This window comes from Macrobrachium nipponense, chromosome 27 (genome assembly GCF_015104395.2).
Source record: "Macrobrachium nipponense isolate FS-2020 chromosome 27, ASM1510439v2, whole genome shotgun sequence".
NCBI lineage: Eukaryota > Metazoa > Arthropoda > Malacostraca > Decapoda > Palaemonidae > Macrobrachium > Macrobrachium nipponense.
This window is the reverse complement of record NC_087216.1, coordinates 55,326,090-55,343,589: the sequence shown is the minus strand read 5'-3', so window position 1 is coordinate 55,343,589 and position 17,500 is coordinate 55,326,090.

Below are 17,500 nucleotides of genomic sequence, written 5' to 3'. Positions count from 1 at the left end.
CAAACATAAGAGTGAGAGCAAGTCGTCATACCACAGCACTAACAAACAGGACATTGTGAGGCCCAAGCACCAGGACAAGGAAATATTGAACGGGATGCTTTATTGAGGATCGGCTGTTCTGACGATTATGGCTCCAGGGTCGACACTGGCTGGATAAAACGCCTTTGACCATCACCAGAGTACAAATACTTTAGGATTTAAAAAGAATTGATGAGAGAGAGAGAGAGAGAGAGAGAGAGAGAGAGAGAGAGAGAGAGAGAGAGAGAGAGAGAGAGAGAGATTAATCATCCTGTTGGACAATTTCTTGGTCCTCGTGTGAATTGTTCATGCTATAATAGACAACAAAGCAACTATGAATTATACATTTCCAAGGATATTTCTCCATCCCCAAAAATAATCTGGAATTTTCACCATAAAATATTAGAGAAAAATTATCTGTATTCTCTAGTGTACATTATTGTCGTAGTTATTAAGTTGATGAATATTACCCACATATAGGAAACAATCTTCAGTTAACATTAAAATGCATGAGTGACTTCCAACTACTCAGTAACTCAGGCCCGATCATATAAAAAAAAAATTCAGTCACACAATTTATAGCAGTCATGTTCCAATTATAATCAGATGAATCTCTGACTGAGGAAAGGTTTAAAGGTGTACTTTATATATTCCCTGTAAATATCAGTATATATATTTATATATATATCTATATATATAAATATCTATATATATATATATATATTATATATATATATATATATATATATATATATATATATATATATATATGTGTGTGTGTGTGTGTGTGTGTGTGTGTGTGTGTGTGTGTGTGTGTGTGTGTGTGTGTGTGTATGTCGTAACACTTAAGGAAAATTTGCCAATAGTTTGACAGTATATTCATTTTAGTTCCATAGGAAAACGTTAATATTATCCTAATAATAATAAGTGAGTGCTAATATCCTTAATCAAACTACAAATCACTCATTTTCTAGTAATCGCTCATGGCCCCATTTTCATCAGGATCACCATTGATTCATAAATGAAAAGCCAGGCAACAGCAAATTGACTGCCATGAGAGTTACATTATCACACAATAACACCTACTGCATAGATTCACTGCCAGTTAGGCTAATTGTCAGCTTGTTATCCTGACATCATAGCAATATGGCATTAGATTCCCCTTTTGTTTATGTGTGGAGGGGTGGGGGGTTGGGATAGGTGTTGGCAAAGACGATAATTACCGTAGGAAGGTGCACACAAGGTTCTGGAAGGGTGAATGATTATAAGGAGAAATGGATCTCTCCTATTTAGTGACCCCCAACAAAGTTCGGTGGTCGTTATCTAGGAATAATATTTCTTGGGGGTTATTATCTTTAATGGTAATTAGTCTTTTGTTTATGTTTTTATGGTAATCCCTAAACACACCGCAAAGGTGCATACACTGAGTTTAACCCTTGTGGGTCACTACCTAGGACAGATCCGAAGAAAGCAGTCAACGAGCAATAAAAACCGAGAGTTGTTGATTTACACGGATACCACAACCTATGACAATGCTGAACGCATTGTCAGAGGTTGCGGTATCCGCAAGGACGTCCCATTCCTTGTAACATTCAAGGCCTCTGCATCTCCGAAATGTTACATTACTCTCCGTACCGAACTCGAATCGTTTTTGTTGGTCTCAAAATCCATCTTTGGTAAAATTTTCGTCAAATTCCACACATAACGTTCTGCGAGGTCCTGTAATGAACAGGAATACGGACAAACAGACTAACATACAATTTCGTCACATTAATGACATCATCACTGTAAATCACACATGATATTTTTTTTTTTTTTTGAAGATGAATGGATTTAGGCTGAAACAATATCAATAAAATGAAAATCAAATTTACGGAGACTATCTGTAAGAGATAATGATTATTCATTCCTTTTCAGTAGAGGGACGAAAGAAATATAGCCCCATAAATGAAAGTAGTTTTGAATGGATTTTCAGTGAAAACAGTTTCAATAACTGGGCTTAATGAAGGAATGTCGTAGAAATGATAGACAACAGTTAATACTATGAAACAGAAGTGGGTATCACCTTTGTTTGACAGTGAATCAGAATGGAGGGTAATGCATCACAATTCATAAACATACTTGATATAAAAGTCTACCGAAAAATTTCATAGGATGTTGAACAAAAATACATTTACTTTGGCTCAAGACATTTACAATATTTCAAACATCCTAATTGAAAAGAGGGTAGGGAAGTATTTGTATCTTTCTCAGAACTGATATGGTTTTATCTTGAATTTGTATCATCACAGGAGCAGGCCGACTTCATTGTCTTAAATTTTATTTAGGTATATAATCCCATGATATATAAAAAATTAAGGAAAAGCATAAATTTAGTTACGAGGTAGTTTTTTTTTTTTTTTTATGGTATTTGAGGAAAAAACTTAAATAATAATGTGCATCAGTTTGGAGCATGAGTGACTTATCTGGGTTTTAGCTAGACAATCTTTACAGACACACACACACACACACACACACACACACACACATATATATATATATATATATATATATATATATATATATATATATATATATATATATATATATACATATATATATATATATATATATATATATATATATATATATATATATATATATATATATATATATATATATATATATATATATTATATATTTATATATATCATATATATATATATATATATATATATATATATATATATATATATATATATATATGTATATATATATATGTTAAGTCGTTTATTTATTGACAAAATTAAAAAAATGTACAATACATTCTATAAATAACATAAATGTATACAAGGGTAAATTAATTTGATTACAAAATTCATTAAGAACAAAGAATAGTTTTCCTTTTTTGTATATATTTTTCTCCAAAATAAAATATCATACATATAAATGATAGGTGACCATAACCACAGAAATCAACAACTAAATCAGGCCCACATCCATCAAACTGGCCACACTTGCAAAGTCCAACCTATTATATCTTGTACTGCATGTCGTCAGATACAGGACAAATGATAAGTACATGACTTTCTAATTGTATACTGTTTTTATCGATGTCTTGCAACTTCTAGCATGGGATCTTATATTGGAAAGTTCTGGATTAGACAATCTGCAGCCCATACGATAATTCACGCCCCATGTGAGAATCGGCCCTGACCCTGAGGAGACGCCAGAGTCGAACCAACGTAATTCCCGGAACTACATCCGGGGCACTTGTTTCCTTGCCCATCCAGTACTTAAGGTTATTAAGAAAGTTCTTGATAAAAAAACTTGCACCCTTAATACCTAAATATAACGCTAAACCTAAACTTACTATATATGCAAGCTTTTGTTTTTACCCACCAATCAAATCTTTGCCAAGCAGTGTGCTAAAATTATTGAAAAACTTATTGGTGCTCTTATATCTAATCTAATTCCAAAAATCCTAAAACTATTGGCTCTTTGCTTCACTTCAAGGATCGGCTCTGTCCTTTGATGACGTCGGGCATCGTATATGGTGAGTACAAGTGTCCGAATGTAGTTCCGGGAATTACGTCTCCTCAAGTCAGGGGCCGTTCTCACATGGGCGTGAATTATCGAACGGCCTGCATATTGTCTTATCCAGAACTTTCCAATATAATTGATCGAACGCTAGAAGTTGCAAGACATCGATAAAATACGACAACTTCAAAATAATTGGCCAAGCCAAGGAACCTGGAGAACTGCTTCTCTGGAAAGTCTATTCATAAAAAGAATTGTACCTACGTTAAGGGTTAAATTGTCAATCATCGGCTGTTCCCCTGTTCATAGCATAACTGGCTTGTTTGTTTATGTTTGTCCGCTTCTTTTTCTGTTCTTGTGTATTCTTTTTAAGTTCGTTTTTTCCCCTTTTTTCTTTTTATTGAGTTTAGTTTCTGTAAGGATCATTTTAAGCTTTCTTGGCTTTTAATGTGTAAATGTATTTCCCATTTTAACGTTTTCTTATGCTTTAAGTATGTTTCTTTTAGTTATGTGCTCGATGCTCCTATTTATATAGATGCCCTGATGATGTGACGACCATGGGTCGAGAAACGTGTAGGCAATAAATGTATCTAATGGAGTGTATATGTTCCTGCGCCCTTCTCCTGTTCACTATATACCCATTGATGTGTGGATTCTATATATATATATATATATATATATATATTATATATATATATATATATATATATACAAAGGATGTTTTGTGTATAAGTACTGTTTTACTCTTCATATATATATATATATATATATATTATATATATATATATATATATATATATATATATATATATATATATATATATATATATATAATATATATATATATATATCTATATATATATATATATATATATATCTATATATATATGTATATATATATATATATATATATATATATATATATATATATATTTATATATATATATATATATATATATATATATATATATATAGTATATATATATATATATATATATATATATATATATATATATATATATATATATATATATGTATACAACAAGGAGCTGAAGGAGACGTCATGCAGTAGTAATTCTCCATTTATAAACATGCTGACGTTTCGAGGACACAGCCTCATTTTCAAAGCTGAAAAACTAAATTATAATATATAAAAAAATTACAAAGACTTAAGGATTAAGAAATGTACAAATTAAGAAATATTATAACTTTAAACAAAACTTTTAAAAATAAAAAGAAAAATAATATGCAAAAGACAGAATGAAAGAAAGAGACCGCTACCTTTCAGGACGGGAACCAAGGACCTAATGACGTAAAAAAAAGAGACAGGGGCACACTCAAGACATGCAGAGTGTGTGGAGGTAGTTTGATGTTTAAAGAGGGAACAAGCTTCTTAACAGTAGAGTTATACCCAAGAACCCGTTAACCAAAAAAACTAAGCTCCTTGATCATTTCAATGTCATTTTATGCTCAGTGAGGAAAAAAGAATTCGAAATATAATTATGACATCAGGACTAAGAGACATTATATAGAGCCGACTGCCGAGCATGGGAATAATCAACTGTAATGTAATTATACAGGTTTTTATTGTAAGACAAGGAGCGTTCTCTATCTTGCTTATATAATGTTCTTTTTCTCATGAATGGCGCAGTATTGGGCAAGGTATACATGAATATCAATGCTTAATAATCATACTCGGAAATGAAATATATATATAAATATATATATATATATATATATATATATATATATTATATATATATATATATATATATTATATATATATATATATATATATATATATATATACATATATGGATATTTATATATATATATATATATATATATATATATATATATATATATATATAATATATATATATATATATTATATATATATATATAAAAACTCTTCAAATGTTCTAAAATAAGAATCATCTATTCCTTGCTTTTGAAGATCTTTCATTGCTGCTGAAGTTTTAACAGAATCATAGTCTACAAATATCGATATCTATACGGGTAGTACAGCAATCCTAAAACGACAGTGAGAAATTTCCGATCGAGAAAGCAGTTAGACCCTAAATATCCTAAATTATTCACAACGTGCCTAGAAGAAATTTTTTTATAATTTAGATTGGGAAAATGTAGGAATTTATAATGATTGGGATTACCTTAACAACTTAAGATTTGCAGATGACATACGTAGTTCTACTCAGTGATCAGGAGAGGAATTATAAAAGATGATAGAAGATTTGAATAAAGAAAGCAATAATGTAGGACTGAAAATGAATATGAGTAAAACTAAGAGAATATTATATGACAATGCAGAGAGACAACAAATAAATTATGGACAAATCTGTAGAAATGAATATACGTATTTAGGACAGAGAGTAAGTGATTCCCCAGAACGTGAGACAAAAATTAAAAGAAGGATAAGCGTGGGATGGAGAGCTTTTGGTAAAGAAAAAAAGGAAAAAAAAAAAAGGATTTATGAAAGTGAAATCCCACTTTCTTTAAAAAGAAGAACGTTTAATCAAATGGTGCTACCAGTATTAACTTACGCATCAGAAACTTGGAGTCATACTAAAACCTTAGAACAACTTAAAGAGCTTTGGAAAGAATAATGATGGGAATGACAATAAGAGAGAAAAAGAGCAACATGGATACGAGAGCAAAGTAAAGTAGAGAACAAGTAAGAAAAATAAATGAACGTGTCCAGGACATTTACTGTCAGATAATAGATGGACGAAAAGAATAACAGAATGGGCCCCTTGAGATTGCCAACGAAGTAGGGGAAGGAAGAAATGACGATGGATTGACGACCTAAGAAAATTTGCAGATATATATATATATATATATATATATATATATATATATATATATTATATATATATATATATATATATATATATATATATATGTGTGTGTGTGTGTGTGTGTGTGTGTGTGTGTGTGTGTGTGTGTGTGTGTATGTGTATGGACCCGTTATTGATTGGGGAGATATGTTCCTATATAAACGAGCATTTAAAACGGTCTATGTCAGAAGTGTTTATTTAAAATGGAACTAATGGCTTTGGAAGTTATGTGTAACAGACTTAATAGAAACATGCGTAGGATTAGACTCGTTGTGGACGAAAATTAATCTCTGTATATAATGCTTACCATGTAATTAATTACTTTATTTCGGGGAATGTTTAATGGGTTTAATATCCCTTTCCCATAATTTCATTTGGCTTAATTCGCTGCTAAATTTGCTTCATAAACTCTATTTTTGTAGTTTAGAATGTGGTCTAGACACATTAGACAGAACAGATAAATGTGTGTATGTGTGTGTGTGTGTGTGTGTGTGTGTGAGAGAAGAGAGAGAGAGAGAGAGAGAGAGAGAGAGAGAGAGAGAGAGAGAGAGAGAGATAGAGAACTTATCTGCGAAGAGCCACGCAATAACAGCTGGACTCAGGTAAGGCCGAAAGGCTCTTCGCTAGAGTTATATGTATATTGTTTACAAAATATTAGATCTTAAGAACAAATAGTACGTCCCTTATGCCTGGCACAAGATGTAACGAGAATTTCCATCTACTAAGAAATTTTTTTCAGCAGGGCGAGAATTGCAGAGCAGACAAAACATTGGTAAAGCTTTTCTTAAAAAAATAATTCCGGTCTCTGCTAACAAGAGCATAAAGAGTCGAGGACTTGTAGTCGCTCCTCGACATTCCAGGGTCAACATGACCCCTCCGACTAAGCAAATAGTTTCAGAATTTGTAAGCCGACTGCTGCTTGCACTCGCGTTGTGGGAGATATGCATGACTCGGAAAATGCGAAGATAAGAGGCCGTAATTCCTTAGAATCTGTTGCAGGTATCTTCTTTAAACTCGGGTTTTCTTCCTCTCTCTCTGAAGAGGTGTGAGGGAGGAGGTCTGGTGAGTGTTTTGTCTTAATATTTGAGTTCTATTAAAAATAAAATAATAGGGAATATCCTACTTTTTCACTTCTTTTTTGTGCCATCAAGTAACTATTTCAGAATATTGTGCAAATATTTGAAAAATTATTAAATTTGCATGAATTTATTTTTATTATTATTATTATTATTATTATTATTGTATTATTATTATTATTATTATTATTATTATTATTATTATTATTATTATTATTATTATTATATTAATCTTTATTGTAATCCTCGAGTAGAAACAACAATTTTGACTCAAAATTTTTTTTAGGAATTTATTCCCAATAAGGACAAGGCTTACACTGTCGATCGTTGAGAGTTCTCTAACTCCGTGTGAATATGCGTTATTAATTTCTTTCTCCCTTCCTGCCTTACTTCGACGTTTAATCTCCCTTCTTCATAGAAATTCTTCTCCAGCCTTGAAATGTAAACTCTTTACTCTCCTATTAGATTTTTCGCTAGTTATTTTACGCTTGGACAATTAGAGTATAATAACGTAATATTCATTCATAATGTGTTGATCTTGATCTTAATATGTGCATATTTCGGAAAATAATCCGTATCTCTTCATAGGGATCCATCTAGAGAAAAATCATATATAAAGTGCATATCATATTCATTGGTTAACAGTTAAATAAGTATCAACTGAATTTTCAGAAATTTCCACAATATTAGCCTCCACTGAAGAGGCTCTACAGTAACATACTTAACATTCCTAAAAACCCTCTTTGGTTCCACCCTTCTAAGCGAACCTTTCCAGATTCCTGTACACCTCTTAAACACCGTTCACAAGTTTACACAATTCCACGCCTCCATATTACCGAATCATCAGAAAATAACGCCTTTTCCCTCGAGCTATCTATACAATTCTTCTACATCTTAATAGATACAAAATTGTTTTCTTCTTCACATAATAATTACGCACGCGTTTTACCTTAAAAGGATTAATACATTGTTTTTTTTGTACGTAACATCCATACTGCGCTGATTGAAACAGATTTTATCTCCTTTATTATTCATTTATAATGTCCACCTTGCACTCCTGAGACAATCATTTTGTCTTCGAAAACCTTATATTTTCCGAGGTACCTCTAGCTGCACTTATCCATGAACTTAAATTGTCTGTTACCTTTAAAATTTTTTCCGCCTGTGAACGCTTCCAAACCCTTCCCCACAACAGACATGATCCCAGAGTTTGTCACATTTTCGATTTATAGAGGACTTATGGGGATGATACTTGCCTTATATATATATATATATATATATATATATATATATATATATATATATATATATATATATATATATATATATATATATTATACATATGTATATATAAGTCATATCACATTACCAGTGATTCATATACATACATCGAGCTACAATGTCCTTTAATATCTAATTCGCTCTACCTTGGAATTAATATATTTTCATATATGCTTAACCGAAGGGGAATTTTTTTCTCGATAATAGATTTACCTGCACCTGGGCGCGAACGCAGGAGACATTTAAATCAGGGACGCCAGTGAAGCTCTTACCACCACACCGCGAGAGGCCCACCACCCTCTCGCGGTAGTGGGGTGGAAGAGCTTCACTGACGTGCCTGGATTTGAATGTCTCCTGCGTTCGCGCCCAGGTACATGTAAATCTATTATCGAGAAAAACATTCCCCTTCGGTTAAGCATATATGAAAATATATTAACTCCGAGGTAGTGCAAATTAGATATTAAAGGACATTGTAGCTCGATGTATATATATCATATATATATATATATATATATATATTATATATATATATATTATATATGGTGTGTGTAAATAGTGCATTATACTTTCTATCAATATCATATCACCATATCCCTTAATGTGACTGCTGCTCAATAGCAATCACTTGTATCGTGTGATTATTCTGAGACAAATCTTGCTATTTAAGAAACGAATGAAAAAAATAAAAAAAAGTATATATTTTATAAGGTGTTCCCGTATGGGCAATGAATTTGTTAACGTTACGTTGCATAACAAATGCTCAATTTCGTATATGCTGTGCATATCACTTACCATTCTTTACTAGATATGCTAAATTCAGGACCTACTCTTTTCATAAGTTCTTAACTATCGGAGTGTATTCTCTGCCTTACTTCTTTTTTTTCTTTCGTTTTATTTTGGTAGAACATTTATCCCCTCTACTCTAAAAGAAATTCTTAAATCTTTTATATGAAATCTGTTGTCATTATATATCTCAATGGTTTAGCTTTAACTGAGAAGAAATTTTCTCATGAGTTCATTGACCCATGATGAGAAAAATCTATTTATCATATTCTTCTGAGCTAACAAATGAGCCACCTTAGCCATAAACTATTCCGAAAAGTTAATGGAGAATACAACTATTTTTTTTTTTTTTTTTTTTTTCGAAAAACAACCAAGCGCCTTTTTTCAAATTCCTGGAAAAATAAAGGACTACAAATACCGAGAGTAAACGCGTGCTGCCCCGAGATAACTCTTCGAATGTTTACGAAGAAATTAACGATTGCCAAAACTGCTGAGATGGAAAGTTTTATCGGAGGAAAAACAAAATGTGATGTGTGCTACCCAGAACACATTTTTGCCTTTTCACTTCCGTCGAAGTCAAAATCATTCGTGGTCGGTATTGGCTGTCGAGGTAGAAAACGCTGTTAAAAAAAAAAAAAAGTTTCTTTCATATTATTGTGTTCCTTAAAAAAGCAGTAGCTCGCCACGACATTGATCAGACATTTTAAGGAAACTATGTTATTTCTATTAGATAAGTTTACAAAATATATTTATTTTAGATATAGTAGCATTTAACTTTGCATCGTATGAAGAGGTACTGTATACAGCTAGTGGGGAAAGGGTTGGGGGCGCCGATGGCAGTTTAATAGGGAGCTTCAAAACTATGATTTATGGATAATGGAAAAACTAGTAAGGCTGAGCCTTAGGAATTTCTTGCCAGGAATGGACGGACTTGTCCTAAAACCTGGGTATAATCTAGTTGATCGAGCTGTTAATCACGAATGTGAATACAGAATTTCAATAAATTGAACTTGCTTGCACTGCGACAATGTTGCATGGACTGCAATAGGATTTTCCCGGATTTCATCTAGACTTCCCTGTCAAACTTGTTACGAATATATATGCGAGATTGGGAGATATTGCAATATGCTTAAAATACGTCCATGTTGCAAGCAACGTATAAATCGACTTAAATTTGGTGGGCAACTGAATTTTTTCCTTCAACATTGATGAAATGCCATCTATTGGCAGACTATTGACAAACAGGAGATCCTGCAATGTGTGCAATTTATTTACAGCGCGGTGATGTCGCAAGCTACTTTAAACTTATACGTGTTAGGGCTAAACACAATATTGCTTTAAAATTATTATTATTATTATAATTTTGGTAGAAGACCCTCTTTTAGGCAAATGTTGTTAAAAAGGATGGCAGAATTAAGCGAGTTGATTTTATATATTGTTTTCCTTACAATTCGCTTCTCAGCTCAGCGATGTTTCTGAGTAACTGGCCAATATTCATATTGGGAATTTCAAAAATTATAAATGCTGAAGGAATCTTTTATTAGAACAAGATATCAGGTCCAGGTCAAGCAGGGGTCGTCGTCAGTGCCGGTATTATTCCGGAATACTACCGGCACTGACGACGACCCCTGCTTCACCTGGACCTGATATCTTGTTCTAATAAAAAGATTCCTTCAGCATTTATAATTTTTGAAAATTCCCAATATGAATATTGGCCAGTTACTCAGAACATCGCTGAGCCTGAGAAGCGAATTGTAAGGAAAGCAATATATAAAATCAACTCGCTTAATTCTGCCATCCTTTTTAACAGTATTATTATTATTATTATTATTTTATTATTTTTTTTTTTTTTTTTTTTTTTTTTTTTTTTTTTTTTTTTTTTTTTTTTTTTTTTTTTGCTTTATCACAGTCCTCCAAGTTCGACTGGGTGGTATTTATAGTGTGGGGTTCCGGGTTGCATCCTGCCTCCTTTTAGGAGTCCATCACTCTTCTTACTATGTGTGTTTTCCGTTTCTCAGGATCACACCTCTTCTGCATGAGGCCCGGAGCTACTTCAGCCTCTAGTTTTTCTAGATTCCTTTTTCAGGGATCTTGGGATCGTGCCTAGTGCTCCTATGATTATGGGTACGATTTCCACTGGCATATCCCATATCCTTCTTATTTCTATTTTCAGATCTTGATACTTATCCAATTTTTCCCTCTCTTTCTCTTCAACTCTGGTGTCCATGGTATTGCGACATCAATGAGTGATACTTTCTTCTTGACCCTTGTCAATCAACGTCACGTCTGGTCTGTTTGCACGTATCACCCTATCCGTTCTGATACCATGGTCCCAGAGGATCTTTGCCTGATCGTTTTCTATCACTCCTTCAGGTTGGTGCTCGTACCACTTATTACTGCAAGGTAGCTGATGTTTTTCTTGCAGGCTCCAGTGGAGGGCTTTTGCTACTGAATCATGCCTCTTTTTGTACTGGTTCTGTGCAAGTGCCGGGCATTCACTTGCTATGTGGTTTATGGTTTTCACTTTTCGTATTGCACTTCCTACATATGGGAGAGATGTTATTTCCGTCTATCGTACTTTGAACATATCTGGTTCTTAGGGCCTGATCTTGTGCCGCTGTTTATCATTCCTTCAGTTTCCTTCTTTAGCTCTCCCCTCTGTAGCCATTGCCAATTGTCATCGCTGGCTAGTTCTTTAGTCTGTCTCATGTATTGTCCGTGCATTGGTTTGTTGTGCCAGTCCTCTGTTCTTTCTGTCTTTCTCCTGTCTCTGTATATTTCTGGGTCTTCGTCTGCTTTTATTAGTCCTTCGTTCCATGCAACTCTTTAGCCACTCGTCTTCACTGGTTTTCAGATATTGGCCCCAGTGCTCTGTTTTCGATGTTGACGCAGTCCTCTATACTGAGTAGTCCTCTCCCTCCTTCCTTTCGTGTTATATATCTGTCCGTATTTGCTCTTGGGTGTAGTGCTTTGTGTATTGTCATATGTTTCCTGGTTTTCTGATCTATGCTGCGGAGTTCTGCCTTCGTCCCTTCCACTCATTCTGCGCTGTATCTGATTACTGGCACTGCCATGTGTTTATGGCTTTTATCATGGGGTTTCCAGGCGTTGAGTTTTTGACTTGAGTATCGCCTTGAGTCTCTGCATATATTCTTTCCTGATCGTGTCCTTCATCTCTTGGTGTTTTATATCTCCTCCTTCCATTATTCCCAGGTATTTGTATCCTGTCTCATCTATGTGTTTGATGTTGCTCCCATCTGGTAGCTTTATCCCTTCAGTTCTCGTTACTTTGCCTTTTTGTATGTTGACTAAGGCGCATTTTTTCTATTCCAAACTCCATCCTGATGTCCCCAGATACAATCCTTACAGTCTGGATTAGGGTATCTATTTCCTTGATGCTCTTACCATACAGCTTGATGTCGTCCATGAACATCAGATGGTTGATTCTGTTGCCTCTTTTTCTTGAGTTGGTACCTTATTATTATTATTATTATTATTTTATTATTATTATTATTATATTATTATTATTAGTATTATTATTATTTGTTTCTGTTATTTATGACTGATTCACAATAATAGCAATTACCCAGGCAAGAATTGATATCGAATTTAAACAATCAGTCTTAACGACAGTCTTCTTACCAGCCAAGGGGAGAGATGAAAATCTCTCACTAAGAAGCGACGTCTATACCGAGAGGTATCGCATTCAGCGATATTTCTCCAAATCCATGATATGTTTTATTTACAGCTGTTTTGCTCTTCGACCATTTGTTGCACTACATGCACGAAGAGTTCTTGGAATATGCGAACACAACCTGTCTATTTTCCAACAGTTTGAATATCACTGGGTGTATGTTATTCCCGAGGTATAGTAATTGGAATTTAAACGAATCCGTGGCTTAACTGTATATATATATATATATATAATATATATATAGATATATATATATTATATATAAAATATATATGTGTGTATATATTTATATATAGGTATATATATAATATATATATATATATATATGTTATATATATATATATATATATATATATATATATATATATATATATATATATATATATATATATAATATATATATATAATTTGTGTGTGTGTTTGTGTGTGGGTGTTGGGTGTGTGTGGTATAAAGAGAGAGAGAGAGAGAGAAGTAAGTGCAGTATTTCAGAGACTGCTGTCTATGTCTTGAGGTAGGTAATTTATGAGAAAAGGTGCAAAACGGTGGTATTTATAACAAGAGGTCATTTATAGGTAAAGTGTTTCACTAGGTCACCCATGTTGATAATTTCTCTTTAATCTAAGTTAAGCATTGGTTGAAGGAAGATTTTATCTATGATATCTTAATCCCAGGCACTCTTTGCAATGTCCATTATCTTTCTTGTTTAGTCAAGGTTAACTCCACCATTTGGCAGGTGTACCTACATCTGCTACTATAAATTATATGTGACAAATTCCAGTTTATTCTGAGGTTTGTTATTCATATTGTTGAAAATAGCAGAGCTATGTTGTCCATACCTAACTGACCATTTATGTTATATTAATCTCTGGGGAAGTGATTTTCCTGTAATACCAATAATGATTGATCACAGGCATGGGGTTTCGTATACTCCTGTGTCTTTGGGGATTGGCTTTTGTTGGTCGTTAATCAGGGACTTAATTGTGGTACTTGGGTAGATAAAGGCAAAAAGGTTAGAATTTCCGAGAGTCTGTGTCAACGTCTTGATCCTGTCAAAGTGTGGGATCTTTATTTCATTTTTGGGTGTCCTTGGTTTTGTCTTGATGGCGTAGGTAGAAAATTATGTTTGCTTTATGAATCGTTTTCTCAATTATATGGTCATGATACTTTAAAGACGAAAGCTGCTTACAAATTAGTTCAAATTCCTTTCCCAGGAAATCTGGGGAACAAATTCGTAAGGCTGTAATGTTGGTTTACTGTATATGGTAAATTTGTGGTCTGCCATGTCTCTAATTATCAAAACACTAAGAAAAGGAATTTTGTTGTCTGTTTCCCATTCAGCTTTAAATTTTATGCTTGGCACAAATGCATTAAATTTTGAAAAGAATTTTAAAATTGCCCCACCTATTATCCCAAAATGTTAGAATATCATCTATATAGCTCATCCACAGCATGTCTTTTGGGTCTTATTGCATTTATTACTACAATTCTATTTTATTCCATGTATAGATTGGCTCAAATAGACTTGAAGGGCTACCCATGCTATACCCGGGTTCTCACTGATAGAATTACTCCCCGAATAAAAATACGTTATTAGATACACATAATTTAAATAACTTTATTATTTTGTTAAAGGGCAGTGGGAAATCATCTGGAAACGGTGTTAATTTTTTCCCTCAAAAATTGAAGAACGTCCTGTACTGGTACTTTTGTGAATAGGGATCTATACATCAAGGCTACAAAGTTTTCATGTGAAGTGGTATATGTGTTTCTCTGAATTTGTGACAAAAATCTTCCGAGTGTTTAATGTAACTGGGGGAAAAGGTGCCTAAGAATGGGGAAAAAAGGTCAGCTAACCATTTAGAAATTTTGTAATTGAAACCTCCTGTACATGAGATGCTGGGCCTAAATAGAAGATTGTCTTTGTGAGATTTGGGAAGGCCACAAAAGTAAGGTAGTTTTGGGTTAATGACTTTAAATTTCTCCAGTATTACAATGCTCTTTTCGTCTTGGCCAATTAATCTTACTTTTCTAACAAAAAAGTATGCTGGGGCGTTTAGGACGGGATTTTTCGTCAATTTGTCGTAAGTGTTTGTATCACTAAGGAGTTGGTTGATTTTGTCGAGGTAGAAGTCTTTGTATGCCATGATTATGATATTACCGTCTTTGCAGGATCTACTTATTACAGCATCTAACTTTTTTTTTCAGCGAGTGGATGGCCATCATAAATCTATGGGGGACAGGATATTTCTAATTAAGTTCAGTTAAAGCATTTAGTAACATGCCTTTTAAACATATCTCATCATGGATGTAATTTTTATCCGATATGAATTTATGAAGAGCAACTATAAAGTCTAGATTATTTTTACAGTCTAGCATAAAGGCAATGATAAGCCTAGATTTAAGACCAAGTGCTCGTTTACAGAAAGGGTGGTGTTAGATAAATTTAGAACTTTATCTTGTTGCTCAAGATTATTTCAGGTTCTATTTGTTATTAAGTTATTTAACGTACGGGAAAGTCTGTTGGAATGTCGGAAAAAAATTAAATCAGATTCACGTCTTATATATGTGGTCTGTTGTGAGGAGATGAAGATTAGGCTGGATCCATATATCACTCTGCATAGTACAAAGATGTTGTGTTTTGTGTTTGTAATTCTTTCGTGGAGTCATTTTATAAGCAAAAATTTAGGTGTAGCAAAGTCCTCTTTTAGCCAATATACATGTGGAATACTTTGAAACTATAGTACAAAATGCAATAAAACCAAAAAAACATGCTGTGGATGAGATATGTAGATGATATTCTAACATTCTGGGATAATAGGTGGGGCAATTTCAACGAATTCCTTTCAAAATTAAACAAATTATTGCCCTTCATGAAATTTAAAGTTAAATGGGAAACAGACAACAAATTCCTTTTCTTGATGTTTTATTAATTGGAGACACGACCAAATAGAAATTTACCATATACAGAAAACCAACATTCTCACTTTCATACATTCACTACTTCAGTTGTCATGACATTTCTGTCAAGATAGGAGTAGCCAGCAACCTACTTTTAAGAGCCTTACGAATTAGTTCCCCAGGTTTCTGGGAAAAGGAATTTGAACTTATTTGTAAACAACTTTTGTCATTAAAGTATCCTGATCATATAATTGAGAAAGCTATTCAATGAGCAAACGTGATTTTCTATGGACCCACTCAAGACAAGACCGGAAAGATATCCAACAATAAAATAAAAATCCCTCATCTGGACAGGATTAAAACAGTGGCGCAGATCGTCGGAAAATGTTCATTTGCCTTTAGCTATCCAAATACCCTAGCCAAATCACTGATTAACTTCCAACAAAAGGCAATCCCCATTCACACAGGAGTATATGAAATCCCATGCCTAGACTGTGACCAATCTTGCATAGGTTTTGCAGGAAAATCACTTCCCCAGAGATAAATACAGCATAAACGGTCATTTAGGTATGGACAACAGAGCTCATTTATTTTCAACCACATAAATTTGATACGTATGATTTAGCAGCAAATGTCGATACAAAAGGCAAATGATACAGGCAGCCTTGATTAACCATAGACAGGTAATGAACATCTCAAAGGTAGCCTGGCATTCAGATATAATAGGCGAAATCTTCCTTCAACCAATGCTTAAAAAGATTAAAGAGGAATTATCAGTGGGGGTAACTTAGTAAAACGGCTTCCAGTTGATGGTTCTCTTGGTATAAATACGGACTTTTTTTGTAACTTATCTCAACCTTTACCTACCTGAAGAGAGAGACAGCAGTCTCTGAAATATATTACATGCTATCTATATTTTGGCATTTTATAGGTTCGTTTTATTAGATGGAATTCTGTTATAATAGAGCATTTTTAAAACCGGTCACACACACGACACACACACACATGATAAAGTACACACACACACACACACACAGACACACTATATATATATATATATATATCTATATATTATATATATATATCTCTATATTATATATAAATATATATTATATTCTTATTATGATATATATATATGTATAACATATATATATATAGGAATATCATATATATAGTATATATATACATCAACACATATATATAACTATATAGTATATATATATATATATATATAGATATATATATATATAATTATATAGTATATATATATATATATATATATATACACACATATATATATATTATATATATACACACACACATGATATATATATAGAGAGATATCTATATAATATATATATATATATATATATAT